Source organism: Phaethon aethereus (assembly GCF_964289735.1).
Source record: "Phaethon aethereus genome assembly, chromosome: 3".
NCBI classification, from domain to species: domain Eukaryota; kingdom Metazoa; phylum Chordata; class Aves; order Phaethontiformes; family Phaethontidae; genus Phaethon; species Phaethon aethereus.
The window spans coordinates 10,198,625-10,226,199 of record NC_138576.1 but is presented as its reverse complement, the minus strand read 5'-3'; positions in this window follow the sequence as shown (position 1 = coordinate 10,226,199).

Genomic DNA, 27,575 nt, shown 5'->3' with positions numbered 1-27,575 from the left:
ACCCATATCAGTGCTTCTGTTGACTTCAGTAATATTACAGCTTTGAAATACATCAGGTGGAGTAAAGCCAGGAAAAAAGAAAAGCCTTTAATTTCAAGGTCAAATGGATGGGGGAAAGTAGATAGCAATATTTTTAAAGTCAATGTGGTTTGATTTTTTTCTTTAAAACGTGTGTGGTTATGTATAAGGATATAATTGTTCAAGTAACTAAGGGCTTGATTCTCAGAGGAGCTGAATACCAATCATTTTTATTAATGTTAAATTTCTCAGTGTCACGAACAAGTGGTAGGGTTGCTTAAAGGGTTACCACCAAAGATATCAGAAATTGAATGATTTTAATATAGATCTGTAAAAAGGTACGACTTAACAGAATTCCATGGCAAGGTTCACTCTATTACTCACTTAACATGAAAAATGTGTACAAAGAGAAACCAAGTTACTATTAGATTGGAATGATTTGCTTGTGGATCAGATTGAGTTAATGTGGCTTATATGTGTATTGAGGAGAGAAAGTAGGGGAGACCCTCCCGTTGAGTCACGAGGTTCAGAGTGGACTGAAATCCACCCCTAGTCCCAGACTTGGTCAACGGTTTATGACTAAAAGAATAGGGTATCAGGGATTCTGGTGCAGTGCTTGGTGTAACTTTAAAATGACAGCAGTCAAATTCACTAACACTATTGGGATAACTCACAATATCAAATAACCTAAAACTCACTAAGATTAATGATATTGAGACAAATCACAGTATTAAATCATAGCAACATACTAAGATCAGACACTTAAAGAGATATAAAGAAAAGAGATACATATGTACAAAGGTACCTTTTAATGTCCCCCTCGAATTCAGTTGAATACTCGCATGGAATGCTTTGCATCGCCCAATGGGTAATCAGCCAAGCCTCTGAGTTGATTGTGAACTTGAGGGTTCACGGGCTCCGGAGGAATCCCACTCAGAGGGAGATGCTTGTCGTAGACCACTCTGCAGGAAAGCTCAAAGGGTTTCACTTGTGACCACTATTTGTAGGACTGGGAGATGATTGACTTCAGGCATCAGTAAATTTCCGTCCTTGCCACAAATCCTTTGTTGATAATTGCTAGAATTCTTGACATCCCAGTGATGCTGGTACTGATGCACGCGAATCATGGCTAGATAAGATGTGCTGCAAGGCTGTCTGGGGATGATGAGTTACTCCCATCTACACAAGAGTGCTGGGTACAGTCAAGGGCCCTTAACTGCCAAACTCTCCGCTCCAAGGCCAACGCTTATCGAGCAAGGAGGAGGCGGGGGGGAGATGCACCACCACACTCAGTAAGGTATTTCAAGAAGCTAAGCACGGGCCAGGGATTCTTTATCTGGAATGAGATCCACTCAGAATGCAAGGGGTACCCCTTCTTCTGGAAAACTGAACAGTTCCAAATCTGGGTGCATAAAATTACACACTGGATCTTTTGTTTGGTCATCTCAGATAAAGTAGGCTGATTTCAAGAGAGGATGGATGTTTTCAAAAGGAAATTTCTGCACTTCTGAACATCAGACCAGAACTAATAGAATTACTTAACCACAGGATTAGGTGCCTGGCATCAACAACTGCCAGCAGAAAAGTACTGATCTATACACACTGTGAGTTAAGGGCCAAAGAGAAGGGTCTATGGTGTACCCATATGGAACACTATGCTCCCAGTGTCTCTCGCACTGAGTGGTATTAACTGGTAGATCAAACAACAGCTAATAATTTTTGAGTCTTAAAATAAACAGATTAAAAAGAAATCCTCTGTGTTAATATTCTGATAAGTAACCTAAACTCCAAGGTGATGTGCTGTAGCATGACTCAGTTGGGTTCCAGCTGTTCACACATTGCAGGCTGTTGTTTCCTGGTTTAACGATAATCCCTTTTCTGGAGTGTTCTGATTAGATAATTGTTAAAAGCAAGAATAAAATGTTAGGTTCACTACTATTAGTTACCAAAGTCTCAGCTGCCAGGAATTAGATACAGTGCTGCTGCCACTAGATGTGCAATAAAAACTGTTTGTGTTAAGAGTCAGAGATTACTTTTGTTCAAGACAGCTCTGCTCATTATAACTCTACTTGAGGAGCCTTCTTGAAGATTCACAGCAAAGCCCAAGCTAAGACTAAATATAAAGCTAGCATCCTAGTGGGATTTAAAACAAATAGAAGATAAAGGACTCTGCTTTTATCTACTGAAATGGCCACAACTTGAAGTGGATAATTTACTGAATTGCATTTCATTTCCCTGTAATATAGTACATGACATACAAGCAAGATTAGGTGCTGGGATTCAGAAGCAATGAAACAGAAGTCTGTGGGTGCTCAGTGCATATTTATACATTTCTTTAAAACATGTTTTATCCAAGGATATTCAAACGAAGGTTATATGCTGTTATTCAGAAAACAGTTTTATGGCATGATCATGGATTACGCAATCACGACATGCAGTGGTTATATGTGAACTACTCAATTTTCACTATGTAATTCAGTAAGACTGTCATAAAGGAGGTATATACAAGCGTGACTAGAAAATGTATTTTCCATATGGAGAACACAGAATTTTGCTCTAAAGTTATTAAAAATGGCATAGATAGAAATGCAGTGCACAGGACAGTTTTGGAGGCTGAGAGCTCAGTAAGAAAGAGACACTAATCAAAAAGAAGGGAAGTATTGGCTTATCTATCTACATTTTCCCATTCCTCTTAAGATAATGTTGTCCTTTTTTTCTGTATTTTACAACAATTTATGCTGGAATAAAAGCTCACAGGTGTTCAGCATGGGATATGGACACAGCAGAACTGAGTGCTTCAAGGGAAACTTTCAGGTTAAAGTCAGATGAGGGGTAATTTTGTCTCAAAGTGCTTAAGTCTTCGGGTAGGTTCTCAAATGTCTCTAGTCCATTCAAGTGCTGTTCTGGGCCCCATGTCCATTTCAGGGATAGGTCCAGCCCTTCAGCTGTTGAATCATTTGGACACTTTGAAAATTTCACCCTACAGTGCTGTATAACAGCCATCCACATCCATTATCCTCTAAATCATACAGATTTCAGCAGGAATTTTGGACATGCAATCACGTGTAATAACAATCTTCAGTTGCAGGATATTTATGAAATACACAGATATCGTCCAAGTGCTCATGGATGGCAAATGACAAGATCATGCATAAGTGTATCAAAGAAATGATAGTACCTTTTTTATTTGAAAGTCCATTTCTTTGTTGCTGGTTGTAACCAGCTCTGTACTGTACATTCTCTGTATGAAAACTCCCACCCCCAGTGAACAAGAGATGAAAACTAATTGAAGAATTGATTTCTTGCTCCAATTTTAATGATTCATATAGATTTGTTCTGGTATATAAAGAAGCTGTACCTAGACATGAACAGAAAGTGAAGGAAAATCAGGAAGTTACTGCATTTCCTCAGCTAGAGATCTTTTTATTTTCCTAATTTCTCCTAGGAAGCAAGAAGTTATATTTTGCTGGAAATAAACAGATTTCTCTGAGTGGCAAATGAAACTTGTTTGTCACAGCAGAGGGCAGAGCTGAAGGTCAGAACAGAAACTCTGGTTGCCATGACACATTTTCATGAGCTGGATCATCTCTCTGTGATTGACAAAGCTGACACATGCAAGAAAGGGAGTGAAGGTGAAGGGGCAGCCGATTTCCTCATGGTTCTGGGGAGGGGGGCAGAAGGTAAAAGAGGTAAAAGACTGATAGTAAGGCCCTCTAAGTGTGAATTTAACATAATAAAATAAATATCTGGCTAAGTGGCAGAACCCAAGGTTGAGCCCTTAGAGGGGCAGGTAGAGGAACAGATGCTTTCCAGTGGATTTTAATCAGCTGCTGCCCTAGTGACTTGCTCTACCACCTGCTGAGGTTCAGGGCCTTTGTTTTTTAGTGGAAATGCAAGGGGATTAAAGAGATGCATGATATCTGGAAATGAAGGAGGGGAATTCTTGCCATCAAAATAAATACATTAAGAAGGACTGTTGCAGTCAGGTTCACTATATGATGAAACAATCCAGACTAAAATCTTGCAGCAGAATGAAATGAACATCCAGTATATCTTGAAATCATCAAACACTAACTTGAAAGGTCAGTTTCTTTGTGTTTCTTTGATTTCACAGTGAGACTTTCTCATGCCATTTCTCCTTCTGGTGATACATCTACCTGTCACATATTTCTCTCCATGTTCTTCCCACAGCTTCAGCCCTTTCTATATTGGGCATAGGAGAATCAGCAGACATCTTCTGTTTCAACATCATCATTTAAACTTTTTTTAAAAATGCCAGTTGTATATGCAAACTGGAGAAATATGATCTAGAATAAACTCCTAAATGTTAGCTGAAAATCTGTTTGTAAAACTGTACTCAGAGAGCAGGAGCTGGTGCTTCACCATCTGCATCAATGCATGTAGATACCAAGGTGGGAGAAGGTGCAAGTACACCGAAGGACAAAATTAGAGTTCAAAATTGTTCTGCCAGCTTCCCGTGCTTTAGGGTAGAGGTCTGGACTAGATGATTATCTGACAACCCCTTATGCCCACCTGAATTTCCTAGGATTAACTGCCAATTCCTCCTTTCCATGATTTCATTTGCTGACTTTCAACAGTTATATCCCCTTCTACCATAAGCATCAATCACATCTGAAACATGTGACCTTACCGATCACCTGTCCTACCCTCCTCTCTGAAGATGGAGAGACGCATCTTCTCCCAGTCCTGTCAGTTCCATCACTGTCTTATCTAATTAACTTCTCACTATGATTTCTATGAATAATCTTAGACTCTTCCAGCCATAAAATTTTGTTTCTTTAAGGCTATCAAGGAAGATATCCAGCAGGTCGAGGGAGGTGATTCTGCCCCTCCACTCCACTCTAGTAAGATCCCACCTGGAGTCCAGCTCTGGAGCCCTCAGCACAGGAAAGACATGGACCTGATGGAGCAAGTCCTGAGGAGGCCACCAAAATGATCCAAGGGATGGAACAGCTCTCCTCTGAGGACAGGCTGAGCGAGTTGGGGTTGTTCAGGCTGGAGAAGAGAAGGCTCCGGGGAGACCTTATTGCAGCTTTCCAGTGCTTCAAAGGGGCTTGTAAGAAAGATGGGGACAGACTTTTTAGCAGGGACTTATCTTTGTGATAAGACCAGGCATAATGGTTTTAAACTAAAAGAAGGTAGATTTCAAATAGATAGAGGGAAGAAATTTTTGACAATGAGGGTGGTGAAACCCTGGCACAGGTTGCCCAGACAGGTGGTAGCTGCCCCATCCCTGGAAACATTCCAGGTCAGGTTGGACGGGGCTCTGAGCAACCTGGTCTAGTTGAAGATGTCCCTGCTCACTGCAGGGGGGGTGGGCTAGATGAACTTTGAAGGTCCCTTCCAACCCAAACTGTTCTATGATTCTTTGATTCTAAGAAGAACTATTCGGTGTTGCAAGGGAGAAGGCTATTGATTTTTCTCCCTCAACATCTTTTTCTGTAGTCATTATTGCTTGGATGACTCTTCCTACCTGTATCTTGAGTTCTGTATTAGTAATTCTCTAGAAGAGGGGAGATTATAGAAGGTTAAATATTTGGAGGGTTTTGGGCTGTTTTTGAGATCCGCATGGCAGGAATGGACAAGGAATGGAAGTGAAGACTGAAATGTTTTTTAACATTTATATGATTTCCACACAGTCAGTGGGTTTCAAAGCCTCTCACACATTTTCTGGTCCTACAGCTGGGTGCAGAGGTTGTTGAACTCAACCCGTACATCCTTTTGACTTCAGTGAGGTTCGAATCAGGCCGGTGCACTTTCCAGTTTGATTCCTTTCTAGATTATCCTCTAGTTTTTCTTGTTATTCTCAGCTCATTTTTTGTCACTGTTATTTATCATTATCTATGAGCCCTAAGAGACAGCAATTTCAGCAAAATAAGACTAACTTCTAAGACTGGGAGCTAGCTGTCTGGTGCAAATTCACTTGGGAAATATGCTTCTACTGCTGTTCACCAATCTCAAACTCCTCCTGTAAATCTTAATAAGGTCTCAAATCTGGCAATGAGGGATACCCTTGGGAGAGCTTTAATGATTTGACAGTACTAAACGTGTAGAGAACAAGTAGGATGCTTTGTCTCCAGACTTGAAAAATGTAAAATGTTACTGAGTCTTGTCAAGTTACAGACTTTACATACTATAAATAAGCATAATGAGGCATGAAATCAGACGCAGAGAATCTGAAAACTCTTTATTATCAAGGCAAATATTTCTTTGTATCATTAATCCAAAATTTCAGAGAGTGACACTAGGGCAGGAAATTGGAAAGAGGATTGCAATAAGGGGATGAAAGGTCAGGATTTTGTTGATGTATTTACCTACATTTTGGTTTTACAGGGACAAGGATCAACTTCTACACCATGAAAGAGCTCCAGATTTGCTTGTGTATCAGAGATTATGTTTCTTTTTCCACTTGTCAATTTATTTTCTTAAACATCATACATAACAATATAATCTGAGTGCCTCCCTGGTGAATCACACTTTTTTATTACTTTTTTTTTAAAAATTATTTGATAAGGACCTTGTTTTGCCATCATTTAGTCTTTTCGTCAAGATAGAGTTATGCATGTTTCTCAGACAGCTTCTCTTTGCAATTCTGCTTCTTCATTGCAATTGTGTTAGCCATAAAATAGAATTTTCTAAAATTGGAGGACAAGCTGATATGCTTCATGCAGCAGAGCTGCAGGCTATTTTTCATGATTGCACATATATTGTGTTGATTATGATGAAGCCAAAAGATTTTTAAATAGGAAAAAAATAAAGGGGAGGCAGAGGGAGGAAAACAATAGCCTCCTGTCTTCTGCAGCCTAACAAAAGCTCCTGACAGAGATTAAAGATGAGCATATATTATGAAACTGTTATTGTTCTGAGTTATACTGAGGTGGGTGAATATTCTTCCTCTTTTACTGAGCAATTGCTTTGTTATTTTCTTCTTTTTAAAAATCTGTTAATAATATCTTTTTATCACAAAATATGAAACATTTTGATTCATATGACTTTTTGTATATTCAAATTATTTATTACAGAAAATTACTGCATTGTAACTACTGTAACTGTAGCTTATTAAAAAGCACCTGCCATTCAGAGCTCTCCTGTTACAACAGCTTAGTAAAATAGGAACATGTACATGACTGCATATAGGAAGAAACTCAGGTACAAAAGGGTAAAAATGTGTATTAAGCAAACTAGAGGTAGAATAAATGAAAGAATAGAGAACTTGTGGCTTTCAAGACAAGGACATTTCTATTTGTTAAAGGGATGGATGCCTTTGCTAGTACTTCATTTCCTCTGGGATTATCATTACAAATGATTTATGCAGACCCTACAGACAAACAACTGTGTAACCACCGTTCCTTGTGGTCTTTATGCTGGTAGAGGTTTGTGTCTACAGGTTTGTCCACAACAAGCAAGGTTGACTGTAAGCTACAGCAAGAAGTATGTATATTAATTTCCTGGGGTTCAGAGAAGAACATCATTATGGAACAGGGTTCAGGTGCCACAACTGCAACTCATTCTTTATTCCATCAGATTATTTAATTTCTCCAGCCTCCATTTGTCACAGTACGTATTTAGCAAAAAGTGTTTCCCAGTGCCTCTGGCCTTCAAGAGAACTTTATACAGGGTATCAGCTGTGATTGCTGCAGAAGAAGGACCCAAGGAAGATATTGGGAAGTTTGAATTTCTGAGAAGAGTTTTAAAATAGGTCTCATTTACAAGGAATAATGCCAGCATTAATATGATTCAGCTTTTAAAGTAATTCCATTAAACTGCATTAAATTCAACAGCTAACATACTTTTTGAGAATAAAAATATATTAGTTTTAATTAGTTCCCTGCTAACAGTGAAACAAAATAAATAGAAACAAGTCCACTTTTATTCTTTCTAGGAGTGTTCACAAATGCATGTCAGCTAATCCACTTTCAAGTCACACTTTTAGCTTAGCCAGGTTCATTTTCCTGATTGCCCCTATTTAGACAGGTCTTTGGAAATGGGCTCCAGTTGTAAAGCTCAGGTTAGGATGTGAATGTAAATTAGTGAACTCTAAGCCTACTATTGGGATCCTGCCTGGGTCAGACCAACATAGCTTTGCCCAGTTAACCTCTTTTACCCTTCAGCAGCAGTGCCTTTAACATCATTTTACTGTTATTAATGCTGCCCCTTTCTGTAACTTTTTGAGCAAAAAGACATTGGGCTCTTCTGAGGTAAAACCCAGCAGTGGCTAATAACAGGGCTAGTGGCACTGCTGCTGAGGAAAATAGCAGTGACAGCAAGAAACACAGATAAAATTGACACCGAGAATTTAACACAGTAAAAATTAGTTTCCAGTGAAAATTACTCCCTCGTGTAAGCCAGCAGCGAGACCATCAGGGAGGTCCTGCCACCAGCATCCCAGGGAGTTTTATTCACCCTTTTTTGGAAAGGTGGAGCTGATGGTCTGCCTCTGCCTCCCAGAGGTTCAAACCTGGCATTTCAAATCCTTATTTTCATTGCACCAGACACTTCCTGCACATGCACATCACTAGTGGCAGCAGCACCTTGCTCTCTCACAAACGCTTCTGCGCTTTCTGCCAGGCAAACACGTGTTCTGCGAGTGCTTGTTGACAGTCTGCAAGCCAAGATGCCTCTTCACCTGCACTCAGCCCTGGCTCGACCTTTGTTCCCGGTGTGCTTGTGAGGCAGGGTTTTCCAAGGGAAGAAGAGACCGTTTGAAGCACTCCTAGAAGAAAAAAGTCCCGAGACATGTGTAAAGAGAGGGTCTGAGGCTGGTTGTGCAAGGAATTGCATGCGGATGGGCAAGAAATAGCATAAGGATACATCTAGGCTTGACAAGGGAAAAAGATGAATGGTACAAGGGGGTTTTGTGTTTCCCACGAGAAATGGAGGGAGGGGCATTGCTGCTGGTCTGAGAAATCTCTAGATTTTTGGTGAAGGGGTTTTAATTCCCATTTCTGGCCTTGCAAGAATTCAGGTTGAAAAGGGAACTGACAACTTCAGACCAAAGCTATTCTTTCCAGGGATAATGTGGGCTGAGGTCAGAAACTTCCTCCCATCCTAACTTCTGCTCAGCTGCATCTAATTCCTCTGGCCAAGCATAGACTTCTCAAACAGACCATCTGAATCATACCCTAACAGTGCCCATTTGTCCTCATTTAAATATAAAAGGGATTTAGGATGACTAGTTCATATCCAGCCACAGACACTGTGGGCAAGATGACTCACACTGCCTGAGACTAACTCTGGAGACTTGGCAAGATCTAACCAATTCCCAAACTTGCTCTGAGCACAATAGCAATGGTGACTCTTGTGTGACCACACACGTGCCTAAGGTTACATAAGTATAGGATTATCTACCTGCATGATTGCAGCCCTGTAGGCTAAAGCTGTGGGAAAGCCCACACAGCATATCGATATGCTGTTGCATTGCACCCTGTGAAGATACCACCCTCAGGCTCCGCTGGCACTGCGTTCCTTGAGCTCTGTTTGCTGATGGGTAAAGGCCAGACCTGTGGTGTCACTGCTATTACTCCTATGGGTTCCTTGCATTAATGTTGCTTTAGACCGGTATCAAATACTCTTTTGTGATGTGTATCTTTAGTTGTCCTGATATGTCCAGTTCATGATTGCAAGTCTGAAAAAATAATATGGAAATGCTTGACAACTGACGTTGTTATGAGATGAGTGCGAGAAGCTTGGGGTACAGTTGAGAGTCTGAAAAATTTTTAATCAGTAACTAGTTCCTGTTCTGATGACCTAGAAGCTGAATCTTTTAAAAATGAATCACAGAGATATAGCTGATACATTTTGATGCTAATATTAAATGTCATTCTGGCTCAAAATACAAAACACAATAGGATTCTAAAAACCTGTCCAAACATCTTTGTATTACAATAATTGTACATAACTGCTTTCGGGGAGATAATGAATGTGGTTTCGTCTCAGGAGCCTACAGCATGGCCTAGTCAAGTTGAATGAGATACATAAATCGTACAGATACATAAATGTAAGCATGGATATAGATGCATTATCTGCTTGTTCTCAGGGGTAAGGTAACTGGGTTTTGACACTGATCTTTAAAAAATTTTTTCTCAGGGAACAGTCTAATTACATGCGTTTTATTCAGCTCATTGGTGGATTTACTATTAAATTTCTTATTCCTTTCATATAGTCTCAGAATTCCAGCTTATCTCACTATCCATTATATACTGGCATGAAAACAAGTTTGCTTTTGCTGTTACTGTTTGCTTCACTCGATTTAGCCCTCTGAATTTCATACTGAGAATTACAGAAATTATGGGAACAGAAGCTGATTTAAAAAATACGTGGACAAAAAGACATAACATTAATGCACTGATAAAAACAAAAGCTAAAGGAAATCTTGAGACCTTTTCTTAGCTGAAATGCCATAAACTAGGGTGGAAATTGCATTATAAATTTAATTTATAAGAAAGCCTTGAATTTGGAAAATTACAAATAAGTTTCCTGGTATTTTACACTTTCAGTGGCTGAGCCTAGACAGATTTGAAAACAAGATTAAGGCAGAAGGACCAGATTTTTTTTTAGTAAATTCCGAGATTCAGGATGGTCTTGTGCTTTAGTTACTAAATCCTCAGTGCTCAGCGTAGTTTCTGCTTTGGCTCAGTCATATGTTTCCTATGCAGAAGTAATTTAATATCTTTCTGCTTCTGTTTTTCATCTGCAGGAGAGAGACAAAATTTCTCATTTCTTACCCCCTTTTGTAAGTCTCATTTATCTATGTTATAAACTCTTCAAGCAAGGAGTATATTTGACTATCAGTTTTACAGTGCGCAACATCTACATGTGGTAGAGCCTAAAGGTGCTTCCACAATAATAAAAATAGTTATAGAAATTACAAAAGGCTTCAAATATTTGAGATTTTTCTGAAGCAGCAGATTATGCAATCTCATGATTTAATCTATGTGTGTGATGTTAATATAAAGATTTAATCAGTGTGAAGTGTTTGTGTATAAGCACATAAGGTATATGTACATGTATCTATTAAAATAAAATGTCTGGCTATGTATGTGTAAGTTTCCAGTCCTTATGGAGAAAAATGGAAAAGATGGTTTCTCTTTCCCCCAAAATCTCAAAAATCAGAATGAATTTAAACTAATTCTCCAAATGTAACTTTACAGGTATCACAAATTTAGAGCACATCCCATTTTCTGAGACCCCTGTATCAGTTCAGAATACAACCTCTTTTAATTCACATCTGGCAGCCTAACTCGGAGAGGCAGACTAGAAAGAATACACAGAGAAAGCATAATGAATAGGATTTCTTTGCATTTCTCTCTCCAGAAAGATTTATAACCCTTCCTCTCAGAAAGCAGATGAATTTGCCTTTACCTAGACCATATATATTTATCTTGCACTTATTGGAGTGTTTTCCACAGGGAAATTAAATTATGGTTTTCATGGCTATAATTTTGTGAAAATTTATACATATATGTACATTTATATACATATATATGCAACAAAATCTAACAGCTTTTTGTGTTAACTATGATACTAAACAGATGCAGGCTTTAAGCTGGTGTTTTAACTTTGATCCATGAGAATAAACTTATGACAGCAGCTGTTGCCCCTTCCTGACTCAGTGATTTAATATCTCAGGAAATGCTTCTTTATGAAATTGTGTTCTTAGCTACCTGGAATTGAAAATAACTTGGAAAAAGGTATCATAGGGGACATTATTTCCTGTGTGTTGAAAAGCACTGTGTAAACCAAATAACTTAATTGAAATGTAAGAGTTAAGGATAAACAATATATATATTCTTTTAATGGAATGGCCACAATATGTGATCTTGCTCTCTTTTAGTCTAGCAGAGTGTGTCTCATGAAGGAGGTTGCAGATAAAGAAGAGTGACAGTGAAATCCTCTGTTAGGAGTAGTGAAGGTAAGGGTGGTTTGCAATTGGCAGCTCTCATATCCAGGCTCTATCCCTTCGGGAAAAAAATCACCCATAGGTACTTTTTACCAAAAAGGAACACCATTTCATAAAGTGGACTTTATTTTTATATTTTTATTTAAATCCCATTTCTTGGGACAGGCCCACCTGTTTAAACAGATTTCAATTGTTTATGAAGTATTACCTAACCTGTAACTCAATACCTTAATCAAAATATAAATTTTTAACACTTCTCCAAAGGATTAATGGCTTCTCCACTCTGGCTTTAGAAGTGCTGATGTCTCTTTGACATGACAAAAAAAGATTCTTTTCACGGCCAGGAAATTAAAGTCCTTACTGAATGTGGATGCAAATTTTAAGTAGGGAGTTAATATTCAACTACCAAGAAATAATTTACCTATTGTGAGTGAAGGATTTTAGGAGGAGTTGTAGGGCATAGTTCAAACCTGGATATGTAACCTTTTATGCACTGCAAATATATGTTTCATATAAATAGAAACTCTGAGAACCTATCTGAGAACCTATCTTTAAACACTTAATATGAGAACAATACGTGAACCTTACTCTTGATGGAGACCAGGCATGATGAGATCCAATTAACTTTGGATGATGGCAGTCTTGTCTTGCTGGGATTGAGGGACAGTGTGATAACAATACAGGAATAAAACCCCTGTGAATGGCTCTCAGGGGAACTTTTGGCTTATCATCATTTAAAGGATTTGAGCAGAGAGAAAAGAAAAATACATAGTGCTAACCATGGCTATTATTCAGTACCTCTATCAGTGCAGGAATTCCCTTTCATTCACTCTCAAGCAGTTCTCATTCTTCTTTGAAACTGGTTTCACATGAGAGGAGATCCAGGGTTTGATCTCTAGAAAGATGTGCACATAATTTCAGGAATAAAAAAGGCATTCATTTGAACACTTTACACAGACGGGCCATGTGGTTGCATTGTCAGCATGGTTAACTGCATCTGGAATTACAAGAAGCCTATGCCCAGGCGCCCTACACGTACATGTATATTTATATACATCCATAAAAGAAGTGTAGAGAGTATATTTATCATAACTGTGAGTGTATTATAATACCTGTGTGGGTGATTCAGAATTCTTGCTCCTGTCTCACCTTTAGGCCTTTTTATTTGTATTAGCAATAAGATTTTTGTCCTAACTCACTTGCGCCTGTGTAGGAAACACAAACAAACAGTCTTCCCAACAAGGGGCAAACACCAGCTTGTGTATAAAGCTACCTGATAAACTGACCTTTTGTCATCAGTCTTCATTTTTTTTTTTTTGTCTTTTTTTTCTGTCATAGTAATTTGATGTTTCAAATTAGATTAAGCATTCTTTAAACCAAGTTAATGTTTATACCCAGATTGGTCCAGTTCTTGTATAGCAGACCTTAACTGCAAAATCAAGGCTTAACTTGAATGACAGAGGCTTTTACGTAGCAAATTTCTCAGAAAACCTACATCAACACAGAGATCACTTGCTTAGTCTATGGATTTTCTCTCTGAAATTATACAACTGTATACTAGTCCATTCCAATAACTCAGATGTACGAGCACTAAGCTGTGAAGCAGACAATCGAGATCTCATAAAGGCAAAAATGAGAATCCCTAACAGTGTTTCTGTGGTGTTAAAAAGATATTTTTGTTGATGGCATACATGTTGTTCCACTGATAAAGTGTTGATATCTCTTCACTTGTACTTAAAGTTTGTAGGTTTTAATCCCCCTGCCATTCTTGTCTTCAAGCCATGCTTTGTTGTAAATTCAACTGAAGAAGAAAGAATAAATTTGCAGTCCTAACCATGTATTACCATGCTCAAAGATTTACATGTATTGAAATTGTATGCACAAATATCCAAAGGTGTCTGCCAACCCAGGAACTGTATGCAAAATTGTGAGCCCACAGTCTCTTTTTGTTACTGAAAAATGGATTCTGGAACATAAATAAGTAGAAACTGGGGATTATTTTTAATAATAAAAGTGACAAAATTAGTCAGTAATGAAGGACAACAGAAACAGAACATGATTTTTGCCTGAAGTCCCATTTATTTTAGGGAGCTGAAGTGATCCTTGTTGTCAAGTGGTTCATTTTGTTAGTTGTCATAATTAATTTAAAACCTAGTAGAAGGTTCAAGTAATCTATTTTACAAGCTAAGTTACCTAATGTTTATGTCTGTTTTTGTATCATTACTAAATATTCTCAAGTTTTTCCCAAAGTCTTCTCTAGATGCCTAAATATATCTGTTACTGATAGAAGTTTCAATGGGTCTTTCACACAGATCACCCAACAACATTGGGCCAAACTTGGAAGTTCAGAGTGTCTCACTGATAACCTTATTTCACATGTCCTTTCTCCATTGAGCTGGTTTTCTATGACCTTGACATTTTCTAACAATGCTGCACATTCCAGCTGCTTGGAGCAAAATCCCGGTCCCAGTGGAGTAAATTTTTGTCTTTTTAACAGCCTATTTTAAGAGACTGTATCAAATTGCTGAGGTCAATTGTATGAGGTTTAAAAAGGCCAAGTGCTGGGTCCTGCACTTGGGTCACAACAACCCCACGCAATGCTACAGGCTTGGGGAGGAATGGCTGGAGAGCTGCCCGGCGGAAAGGGACCTGGGGGTGCTGGTTGACAGCTGGCTGAACATGAGCCGGCAGTGTGCCCAGGTGGCCAAGAAGGCCAACAGCGTCCTGGCCTGTATCAGAAATAGTGCGGCCAGCAGAAGTAGGGAAGTGATCGTGCCCCTGTACTCGGCACTGGTGAGGCTGCACCTTGAATCCTGTGTTCAGTGTTGGGCCCCTCACTACAAGAAGGACATTGAGTTGCTGGAGTGTGTCCAGAGAAGGACAACGAAGCTGTTGAGGGGTCTGGAGAACAAGTTTGATGAGGAGCAGCTGAGGGAACTGGGGTTGTTCTGTCTGGAGAAGAGGAGGCTGAGGGGAGACCTTATCGCTCTCTGCAACTACCTGAAAGGGGGTTGTGGCAACGAGGGTGTTGGTCTCTTTTCCCAAGTAACTAAGGATAGGACCAGAAGAGTTGGCCTCAAGTTGCACCAGGGGAGGCTTAGACTGGATATTAGGAAAGATTTCTTCACCGAGAGAGTGGTCAAGCATTGGAACAGGCTGCCCAGGGAAGTGGTGGAGTCACCATCCCTGGAAGTGTTCAAAAACCATGTAGATGTGGCACTTCAGAACATGGTTTAGTGGTGGACTTGGGAGTGCTAGGTTAACAGTTGGACTCAATGATCTTAGAGGTCTTTTCCAACCTTAATGGTTTTATGATTCTGTTCTATGATTCTATGGTTCCATGACTCTATAAAGACTTCCACGAGGTTCCAAAAAACTGTTTTAACCAGCTTTTCTTTACTCACTCTTTTATTAATGAAATAAAAGCATACTAGCATATATAGGGACAGGCTTGCTTTCCTCCAAACTGTATTGCTTAATCCCTGTTAACTGCCAACTGTGTGCAGTTTGGTTACTCTATCTTGAATTCCTATTTCAGCTATTTCACCAGGTACTAAGGAAAATGTATTCTGACTGCTATTACTGGAATCTATTCCTTTTTCAATCTAGGAACATCATTTACTACTTCCCAGTCTTCTGCATTAAAATCTTCAGCTGATTTTAATGAGCAACTGCTTGTGGTTAGTGTCTCAAAAGATAATGCTTTGTGTTTATTTCAGCTATTTCCTACGCCCTGGAGAGACTTAATCTTCACTCACATCTAAATGAAGATAAATGTGACTGATTAAGTTGACAGTATTGTTTATGGAAATTATTTTTCAAGTGTTTGCAGTTCCTCATCCAGATTCAGGTTCTGCTTTGGGATGTCAAAGGTCTCTGTGGAAAGACAGTGTGGTCTAACATCTAAGGCTAAGCTCAGACCTGGAGGCTTAGGTGGACTCTATTACTAGCTCTGGTAAGGACTTTCTGTATGATATTTGTCAAGTCACTTTATCTTGCCTTGTCTCCATTCCCTTATAAGTCTCATCATAATCACCTCATTTTCCAATGAGCTGTCAAACCCTCTGGTTAGAAGGGTTAACATGGAATCTCTGTTTCTCCCTTCTGGATAGCTTCTCCATGCTCATAGCTGATGTTCCTGCAGTAGGGGATCATTTAAACTGCAGCGCATCTTATATAGGCTAGTATTTAATGAACTGGGTCCAACTCTAATCTAGCCTTCCACGTTGGTGTAAACATGGAGTCACTACTTTCTAGACAGTGGAGGTGAACAGGGTTTTCACATATAATTCTTATGACAGTTTTCCTCTCAACACTATTTCTGGAGATTCTTAATGTATTAGTTCTGATTCAGTTTTCTGCATGAAGCATTTCCTTTTTTACATGAAGCAAGTCCTCTAGGTCACATAAACACCAAATTGGTAGAAACAGGGATGTCCCCTAGTGATAATGAAGAAATCATTGACACTAATTCAAATTCATATTTTCTTCTCAATCTTTGTATATGATGAAAACCACAGCGCTAATTATTTTGGCTGTGAGAATTTTTTCAGGTGGGGGATGTGCCAGCAAATTTTAGTTATAAAGGTTGTAAGACAAACTGAACAACAATAAAGTAAGATTAGAAAGAGCTCTAAAGACAAAGTGCTAGCTTTACTGAATCAACCTTTACTGCTTACTCCCTAACATTTTATACACTCTAGAGTGAAGATTTAACTAGAATGTTAAAAACCCGTATAAATACTCCCCGAAACTCTCCTTTTTATATAAAACACCTTTCCACATATTTCCATAAACAGGGTTTTGCATGCATATACTCTATGCAAGGTTTACTAAAGATTTGCTTGTATTTTATTCAAATGTTGAGTGTGTTTGTTCCAGCCTTTTCCCCTGCGAGTTCTAATGATTTTTATTTTCTCAGTACAATGCATATAACAGCGCCTTGGTCTAATGAAACCAGCAGAGGGTTGAGCTACAAATATATCTGTATTCTAGCTCTAACTAGCTTGCTTGGGGAGGTCATTTTTGTAATGTAATTGTGGATCACCAGATGGCACTCTCGCAGTCAGAAACCCTATTTATAAAAAGGGAAAAAATATATATAACTCTTTTTACACTTCTGCTTTTTGTAATCTCACCAGGCCACACCATTCTGTTACCATCTTTTTAGTACTGCCTCACAAATTTATTTTCCAGCTCCTAGTCCTGCTCTCTGTTCAAATCCAATCTAAGTTTTACATACTTGTCTAAGTCTATGACTTTCACATCTCCTCTTAAATCTCTTCTAAACCTGAAACTTAATGTTGCCCAAATTTAATGGAAAGCTCTTTTTACTCCCTTTTTTGCCTCTGTCTCAGAACGCCATTATGCTTTCTTTGTCTCAAATTTCATATGGGTGTTAAAGTTGGATGCTGTACTTTCTCTCCCTCCTCGTTCCTGCTTGTTCCTGGTTCCTCTCTGGACCAGTGCTGGACCAAAGCTCACATCAGGTTGAGTTTTGAGTAGCACAACTGACTCTCCACTGACCTCTCCAAAGCAGAATTGACTGCAGAACTGAGTGCAGTGCGGTGCGATGGCAGAAGAAGGCCAGTCATATCAGAACGGTGCTAAGGCACAGCTTGGAACTCCACTTTCTTGTTTAGCAGGAGCAATACGTCTAGCAACAGCCAGCTAGAGGCTCTGTCTGCAGCAACATACCTGACTGAACTGGGTCTGTCTAGCACAGGGCTAATTTTCTTCACAGCAGCCCATATAGTGCTGTGCTTTGGATTTGTGAATAAAACAGTGTTGATAACACACCAGTGTTTTGGCTTTCTCTTGAGACTTTCTCTTTTTCCTGCTCTGTCTCCCCAGATAGACGGCTGGGGGTACACAAGGAGCTGGGAGGGGACAGCTGATGCCAACTGACCAAAATTCTGTGGCATATAATGTTATGCTCAGCAATAAAAACAGACGGAAGGGAGTTTTGGGAGAGGTAGCCATTGCTCAGAGACTAGCGGAGCACTGATCTGTTTTTGGGAGGTGTTGAGTGATTGTCTTTGCATCACTTTTTTCTCTCTCTTTGTTTCTCTTATTAAAGTGATTATTTTTTTCTCATCCCATGAGTGTTATTTCTTTTGCTTTTCCTATTCTCTGCCTTGTCCCACAGGGGTGGAGAATGAGCGAGCGGCTCTGTGGTGCTTAGCTGCTGGCTGGGGTTCACCCACCACACTGATACAACACCTGTAGCTAGATGATGAACACTCGGATCAGGCCTGAGGGGGTTGGAGAAGACATTGTCATGCACGTGAGAACATAACCACAAATGATTGATCTAGGGGACAAATCTCATCTCCATTTCCTCAGACTTGTCAGGTCTGTACCTCTCATATCCTTTTGCTGGATTTTATAAAATGCAGTCCTTGTGTTCTCACTCTCATCAGTCCTTCTGTGTATTCTGGGTGCATTGCTCCCACCCTCCCCACAGCATTACAGTGATTCCTGTTCAGCGACATCTTTCTGGATGCCCATATTTCCCCACAAATATCCTTGTGCTGTTCTTCCATATTGTCCTCCATTTGTGGAACAATTTTGGTTGGTCACTTTCCTCCCTGTCAAACAGTCTGTCAATCCTCATCTTTGCTTTGACAGGTCCTCCCTGCAGTGATAAATTTCCCCCATTAGGAGTTACTGTAGAGCCTGCAATTCCATATAATAGTATGCAAACGACATGTCACCTTGTGGAGCGTTCTCTGAGCCATTTCCCCTTCAGTGGCTGTTTCCTTACATTTTCGTAGAAATGCATGTAATTTAATCTGTGTGACTCCTATCAGCTGCAAAGAGCTAAATCCACACGTAAATCTTGGAAAATTTGGGGGTGCCTTGCCAAATCTTAGATTATCTATCACTCTAATCAGCTCAATAAGTCTGATTATGCATCTTTCAGATAAATAATCATGGGTTTTGCCTGAAGCTTTTACTGTTTTTCAATCTGTATCTATCAGCTGAAATTTTACGTGCACTCAACAGTTCTTATTCTGTTGTTAGGAATTCTGTTATTGCTGTCTGCAATAACATTCATTTGAATGATATGGATGTAAAAAGTTCTTTGTTTCTCACACAGAGCAGTTAAATTGTAAGACAACATTAGTTAAAAAACAGTGTTGTTATTATGAGAAGTTGCATATCTGAATTTTTTTTATGCTCATTCTAAACAGGTACTGAAAACATTCTAGGTCTAAGTTAAAGCAACATTTTCATACTTAGTGACACTGTGGAAAAGAACTTCACTATCCTCTCCTAAAAGATATATTTTCTAAAAAAAAATTAGAAGTTGAGTAAGGTAGAAAATTAGTTAAAATAGTTTTTTTTCCCATTTTTTAAAAACACCAAGTTTCAGTTAATTCAGATTAAGCTGCTCCACTTGTAACTGCTGTATATATCCAGAGCTGAGATGTGTGAAATAAGCTGCAAGAGTCTGTACACTTCTGTACTTGGACATGCTTATCAGTTCATGAGCAGAATCACTATTGTGATGCTTTTAACTTTACATTCACACACAAGAATATCTACCTTCCTGGTATTATTACTAAAGCACATTACCAACAACATTGATGTTACTGGCATGGCAAAGACATACGTTTTACAATCTTTTCATGTTGAGTAAGTGGAACAGAATTCATCTTACGTCAACTTATATCTTGAACCCAAAACACCATAAGTTCCTAAACTTTTCAGTACTGCACGTATTTATGCAGCGCCTGACTCAGGGGACATAGGCGTGGGAGGACAATGCCGTTACCATGAGGAACAAAGTGAAAGGGAGAGTAAAAGAGTCATGAGAATGGCATATATGACCGGCACTGAGGAACTTGCTTGAAATGCAGATGGTTTTAGTTTTGTACCCACAGCTGGTAATCCTGGGAACTATTTAGGCCTCTGATTGTGTGTCTCATCCAACTGACATCATAAATTGTTCAGAGAAAAGATGCTTCTTGCTAGGAGTGCTGTCAGGCTCTAGAGCAACTGAGAACAGTTACTAGCAGTGCACAAAGAATTCCTGATGAGATGCATAACTAGTGACAGCCTTGTCTGGGGCCTTTATGTGTTATAAAAATTATAAATGTTATTATAAAAGGTGAAATCAATGAGAATCATATTTACAAGGAGCTCTGAATCACACCTGTAGATAGAAGATCTGCAAAGCAAGTCACCACTGCTGTGGTTAGGGGGAAGCAGGCACTAAATCAGAGACACAGCACTGCTCTGTAGTGCATGATACTGTTGGAAGCATGAAACTCTTATATAGAATGTAAACCTGGTGCCTGGAGACCATTTATTAGTAAAGATCAACAGACTTTTTTTTTTTTTTTTTTTTTTGAGGTATCAGGGGCATTGACTTTAACAATCTGGGTAAAATCCAAACTGGCAAATACCTATCAGAGGCATACAAAGCATTCCTAATGAAATGCAAAGCTGGTAGCAGTTTAAGTTTTTGGGTATTTTATTACAGACAACAATATAAGCTTATCTGAGTGGAGTAAGTACACATACTTTCAAGTAAAATTAAATGTCATATCCCAACAACGTGGAAGAAACATCGAGTCTATCTGCCTTGCTGAGTGAAAGTGATCACATTTTATAGAGAAGTCTTTCATGTTGAAAGGATGTGAAAATTCATGTTCATATAGAAATTTGGATTAGAGTGATGTATTTTCCCTGAAATGCTTAAAATTAAAGAGATACAAATTTGGGGAAGATAGAGAAACTATTGGGGAAAAGCATAATTTAAAAATAGGAGAATATATCTTTTGATATTTAATTAGATTTCACACAACTTTAGAAGGTACAATATTCTCCATGTACCTTCCCACAACATATTACAAATTCTATAAAACCTTCCATTACTTTCTGGGAAAACTATCTATTGCGGCAACTAGAATGGATGTAGATGTCCAGATAAGCTATAACCTAAGGCTGACTATCCTCAAAAGCTGAAAACCTAGCAACACCTCCATTTTAGGACATTAGTTTCTACCAGCAGCCTAAGAACAGTAACCGGAGTATGCTTAGAAATAAACCAAATAACAGCTAGATATTTAGCTGACATTTAAAAGCCGTCAGTAGTCAGGAATCGAGGACAGGGAGGCTCCCCTGAAATTCCCAAGAAAGGTCATACCGTGCCTAAAAAGCACAACGTCTGTCTTTCCTACACAGATCAGAGTAACTGTATTCAGACAAAAGAACACACATTTGAGGCCCACTTCAGACTCAGTTGATACAGACCTACAGCTTACATTTTGCAGGAGACAGTCCTAACCTCAGTAGATAAGACTCTTACACCACATTAAATGCAGGACTTCTGGAATCAGGGAGACTGTAAGCAAGGATGATCCTAACTATGTAATCCAGTGAGATGATGAACCGCCAGAGATTTGCTCCCAGCAGAAGAAAGAAAATCTTTCTGCTTTATTTCAGTTCTTTTCTCTCTGACAAATATTACCCAACCTTTCTCTGACCTTCATCACAGATGTAATTTGTTAGCATTTATAGCCATGTAGATGGGTCTGCCAGTCTTTCATAGAAACTTTGTCATTCCACATTTTGCAAGGGCTGAAATGCTTCTGGAAATTAGAAATGTCACCTACAATGTCAAGTTGAGTTAAATGTCCTTTCATGTTCATTCTCACTTATCCACTTAGCCTTAGAGCTTTTACTATCTGTTGTCCTTCTGCAGCTGCAGTGATGCTCACATTGACAGAAGAAGTGACAAGATACATGGGGGAGAAGGCCAATGAGGTTCTAAAGGCAAACAGAAGATCAGTATTTGAACAGACAGCAGCAAGAGCTTTGAAATAATCTGGTTCACTGAAAGGTTTCAAGGGAGGAAAATCTATGTGTGCAGGGAATATGCTGAAGTGGTTGTGGTGTTGACAGTCTGAATAGCCCAGGGAAGAAAATTAAATTTATGAGTCATTGAACATCCCAGGTGAGTTCTGGTTCTGCTGAACAATGCAGCTGTTCCACATCTGGGTGCTTTAGGCACAGTGCTCCCACTCAGTACTAGCTCTCTACATTTTCTATCTAGTATCTTCCCGATACTTCTTAAGGTTAACAAATTCATCACCAGTGATATGGTTGCAAATGCAACCACAGACATCAGGGGGTGGATGAGAACAGGATTACAGAATTGTGCTAATAAGAGAGTTAGTGATAAATCTATGTGAAGACAGGCACACACAAAAAATTTTTTATTTGCATTTTATTAACAAAATATTGAGATAAGAGAGTAAGTCTAGACCTATACTGTTTTTTAAGCACAGAGCTCTTGCAAGCCCACATTCTAACCTTGTTTTTGAATCTCTTTGGAGATGAATCTGAGATCATGACTGTACAATGAGCAAATTCTACACCAAAGGAAGACAAAGAACTTGGCCCTGCATTATCCTTCAGGGCAAGCTAAAAGGTGACACTTTCTCCAGTGTATGAAAGTCAAGTATGGCAAAACTGCTTCTGTTGCCATAGTATGCTATGGTTTCTGAAGAGGTTAGGAGTCACTCCAAATTGGATTGTCATTCTAGAGTGTTTTATTGTCTCTGGTCGCAGTGAAGAACCAGAAACACACATAAATTCCACTGAACAACTAGACTGTTTAGATATTCATATCATATACATTTTTAATGTATAGATCAATTTACTGAACTTAAGTTCAGTGAATGTTACATTCCTTGCTGGGAAATGCCAAACCAAAGAGATGGATGGAGATTTTTACATCTCATTGAAAAAAGACCTGTTTACCAACGAAATGCTAGAGATGGCACCTAGTGTAGCAAAAAGCCATTTACTCACCTACTGAAGGGAAACACCATTTTCTCTAAATAAGATGAAGGCCAGTCAGTCTCCTATTCAGGAAAATGAGGGGAAAAAAAAAAAACCTTTTGGGGGAAAAAAGTGAAACCATTTGTCCTTCACATGTGGCTTCCAGATTTGGCACAGAGCTTACAGAATACTGCTGCTCCTCCAGGCCAACAGCTGCAGATAAGGGAGGAAACCCACTGGGCATAAAATGACAAATCTGTCTGTGTTTTGAGAAGAGAATCCCACCCCTCATATGTCCCCCATTGTAAATGCCTACCCCTGGATTTATCCAAAGGTCTCTAGAAGTCAATGGATATAAGTAGATTCATCTAAGTTCTGAATTATCACACTAAGAGAGGATGGATTTCACTTTAGAAGTGCATCCTTTTGCTGACTTATCTTAAAGAGATCTTCAGGTGATTAGTTTAGATATAGTATGGTATCAGCTCGCTAATTTAGACATGTAAATTTAGGAATCTGTCTGCAGACAGATAGGTCAACACTGAAACACAGGTGTCTATCAGTAGGTGCATACAAGCATGCAAAGGTCCAAAGCTCCAATTACAGTCAGCAGAAATCTAATCAATACAGCCGCTGGAGCGTGGAGGCAAGTTCAGTTCGCTCTAGAGTATATATGAATTCAATTGCTCACATGACAGTGCCTGTTGCAGTCTGAGCTGGTATGTTCCACCTTGCAGCAGGCTGATCCTCCACAGGACCTTATGCAGGTCCTGTGTTGTATCTGTCAACTGTATAAGGATGTCTCAGACACCACAGGGCATCTCAAATAGCACTAAATGTCTGATTTTATGCAACTGAACTGTGGCCCCAGTGTCTGGCAGGTTGAAATCTATTGAGTAATTCCCATAAAACACAAGGGGAGGTGGGGCCCCAAGTGTGCCTCTAGGCACCTTCATTTAGGTGTCCTTAACCCTGAACTGAATCCTTGCTCTACACTTACTCAGCTGAATCCCACCATGGGAGCTTGTCCCAGGAATTTTGCCCTCAAGTCTTGGTTTCTGTCTGGAAGTCTTGAAATGCTTCAGTAGAGCTGAAAACCTGTAAGACTCCATGAATTCCAGCTTTAGGGCTGTGAGCTTCAGAGCCAGGCAGGGCTCTGTGAAGGTCCAGATAAACCCTCCCTCACTGCTGGATATACTGACCTAGACCTCAGGCAGAGGTGTGCCCATTTAAATAGGATTTTGCGCTTTGAGAAGGTGAGCAGGCAGAGTCGAAAAAGATGGAAAAATGCTCATAAAAGTTGTAGTGGCATTAGTGCAGACAACTGGGGGAGAAAATGTCTCTTTCTGTGATTCCTCTTAAGAGAGAAGGTGCTGGCACATATGGGGCTTTACTTGATTAAAGAAACTTTCCCAGTGGCAGAGCCCTGACTGTTCTGTAACGAGCTTATGTGCCCTTGGACTGCCCAGTGGCTGTACTGGGACACCAGAAACCAGAACTGTCAGAAAATCCACCTGCTATTCGCCAAAGAACCACTGAATCCATTAAGTTTTGGGATGATATTCTCCAGACGATTTGGTATTTTCTGTTCTTTCTCAGGGAAAAAAGTACCATTAGGTTTAGTTTTCAGTGGGGAGAGAGAGATTCTCTTAATCATGAAGGTTTCCCTTTATCTTAGAAGGAAAGTATTAGGAAAGCTACTTTGCTACTGCTGCTTCATCTGTATTTGCCCTATCTTCTGTACTGTACATCCTAGCACTAAATTTGCTTAGAAATATATACATACTAAGTAATGCAGAAAAAGACAGCAACATGACTGAGAGCAGGAGCACAGACAAGACAATTGGTTTCACTGTATCTTTGTCTGCTAAGGTGCATTAATCTTGCAAAAGCAAAATGTTATTAATGGTAATTTGAAAGAAAGAAGTAGGTTGCTTTCAAACTGATTTATTTCTCTGGGAAGCATCACTGTATGCTAGTGCATTTACAGCTACGGTGCAAGCTCAATAATGTATGCCATTGCTAGCAAGCCAGGTAGCCAGCCATACTTTCAGGCTTGATAGACAAATGTCCGTTTAGCATGACTTCTATTTTCAACTAGTTTCTTTGTATTTTCAACATCTGTTGACAGAACCTAAATATAGGAATTATGCTAAATCTTTGCTCTGACTGCAATGCTTTTGTGATATGATCTATTGCAGAAATACCAAGCTGAAATTGGATCAGGAAAGCAGACTTGCAATTGTGAGCTATCAAAACGATGTAGTGTTGTTACACAGTATAGTTTCAGAAAATATAGTAGCAAAAAAGATTGCTGTGGCCATTTTTAAGTTGTAAGAACATAAAACTAAAGGCTTGCAAGGCTTCTTTTTCCAATATTGCAATTTGAGATTTTATGTTGACCAAAGAAAATATATTTAATGGGGATGAAAGAAAGTACTTTTTAGGAGAATAACTTATAAGAATGGTTATTTAGACTTTATATCAATACTTCATGTTATTTTTCTTCTGAGGCAAAGATCCTGAAAAGGACAGTGCATACTTTGCCAATGTTCAGCACAGTAATGGAGCCATTAAAGTAAATCACTACATTTGCTTCACCAAATACCCATGTAAATAATAACGTCTAGTCTATCAGCTTAATAACATTCATCACGCAACAGTGTGTTTCAGCTCCAACCCAGATAAAAGGAGACCTGGTGAAGGAGATTTTGTGGAGCTCCGCACTGACAGATCCCATAGCAGGAATGATACATGTAACTGAGGGGACTGAATTATCACTGGAAGCAGAAATTGGCCAGTAGTATGTGTTTCTGAAAGCAAGGTTTATTAGATCAAAGCTACTATTTGTTTACCTGTACATGGATCTACTTCCTTTTCCAATAGTCCAAGCATATAGTCTCAGCAAGGGCTCACAAAAAGCTATTTCAATCTGTTCTGACATCTTTACTTTGTGCTTAAAAGAAGAATGTGATGTTCTATGTACATGAAAATTGAGTTTAAATATAGCTAAAGCTACAATGAAAATCATCAAAGAAATGTAAAGTTCCCCACTGAGTCAGTCAAGATAAAAATCATACTAAATTTTAGTCCGGACCTGCATTTCTAATAAAACAGAATGTCATTTAATGGTAAAATGGAACAGTTTTTAACCCAATTTACATTTGAGAGAACATGTGTAAGATCTGCTCTTAAAACTTGGCCCATTACCACTCAAAATGCTCACCAGTCTGTTACAAATCATCTCAGCACCACATTCCCTGTTTTTCTTTGTGTAACTACAGGGTCCGGATGAAGCCCAGTCAGGATTTTCCAGTTCTTAATCTATCCAAACCTTCCTCCCAGAAGCAGAAGCTCCAAAGAAGCTTTCCTCAGATCAGTCTTTGGGCTGTGGAAATGTGCCCTCACTCCACATGTTCGTACTCACATTTGGTATCTCTTCTTTAGGAGATTCAGCATTATTCTCTCCTTGGACAGCACAGCAGGAAAGCTAAAAACACAGCAAAGGCGTGATTTTTTAATTATAGTCATCTGGTTTAGTATGAATATCTTTTCTGGGCAATATCATAATCTTGCTTTAGATTAGATGAGATTAGATGAATTGAGCATATGATACAAAACGAAGTTCATGAATTGAAAATGGAAAGGAATTCTCAAAGGAATTGGTAATTTCACGGAGAGAGATTTCACTATGGCATTTCTTCCTGTACTCCACTTACTTTGGGCCAGGATTTTGCACCATATGCTGCAAATGCTGTTTCAAAATTTCTGGTTTTGGACACCAAAGCATTCAGATTATTGACAATAGGATCATACATTTAATTGTCCTACCACACATATTAGGGATGTGATCTAGAAAGAAAGAAAAGACGACATATAGCCTCTCTCTGCATAGTGTCTTCCATGGTAAATTCATTGTCGTGGTTTAGCCCCAGCCGGCAACCAGGACATTTATTAAATGCAAATAAGGCTTTTGGGGAGGATACTCATCAGTGTAAGGAAAGTTATGACAATATTGTCTGAAGGCAATTCTTCAAAAGTGTGTTGCAGCACTTGAAGAAGAATGAGAGGAGACCGTAGTCCTTATAAAATCTAAGTACTCCTACTTTTCTGTCCCTTGGTTTTCCTAAACTATATTTTAAACTGAGCATATTTTTATCAGTTACAAAAGCTGTGCATTAAGAAAAAATAAATCATAAAACAAATACCTCACATATAATTCTCTAGTTTGGCAGTATGATTTCTACAGACCTGAATAAAACCTCCTCTTTTTGCAATGTTAACTGAATGGGGAAGAGACAGTAACCTGGTTTATTCTGGAAACAGCAGGTAGTTTGATCTATTTTTACTGCAGATCATTTCCCAGGACACTGTGATTCTTATATTTTTAATCAAATGTGTGAATCGAAAACTGTGGTGTGACCTTTGGAAAAGACACTGCAGGACATCGGCTGAAGCTGTGAATAGTTTGAGCACAAACAGGAAGTTGACTTGGTTGTTCTGTAACAAAAGACTGCGGTAATTTATGGAGTAGGAGTTGCAGTTTCAAAACATTTTTAATTGCTACATTTGATCTGCTATGCAGTATTGTGTGACAACAGCTAAGAATGAAATGTCAGTGCCCATGTTCCAGCATAAATTTATACAGTGTGAATGCAAAGAACCCTCTAGATTCCAGCTTTTCTTTTTCTAAATATTTCAGATTTGCCTGAATTACTTTCAGGTTAAATAGGGAGTGAAGATGCCTTCAGTCTTGCAAAGCATTGAAGTAGATGTATAACTTTGTTCTTATTAAGTCTACTTATGATGAAAAGAAATTTTAAGATATAGGGGAAATAAA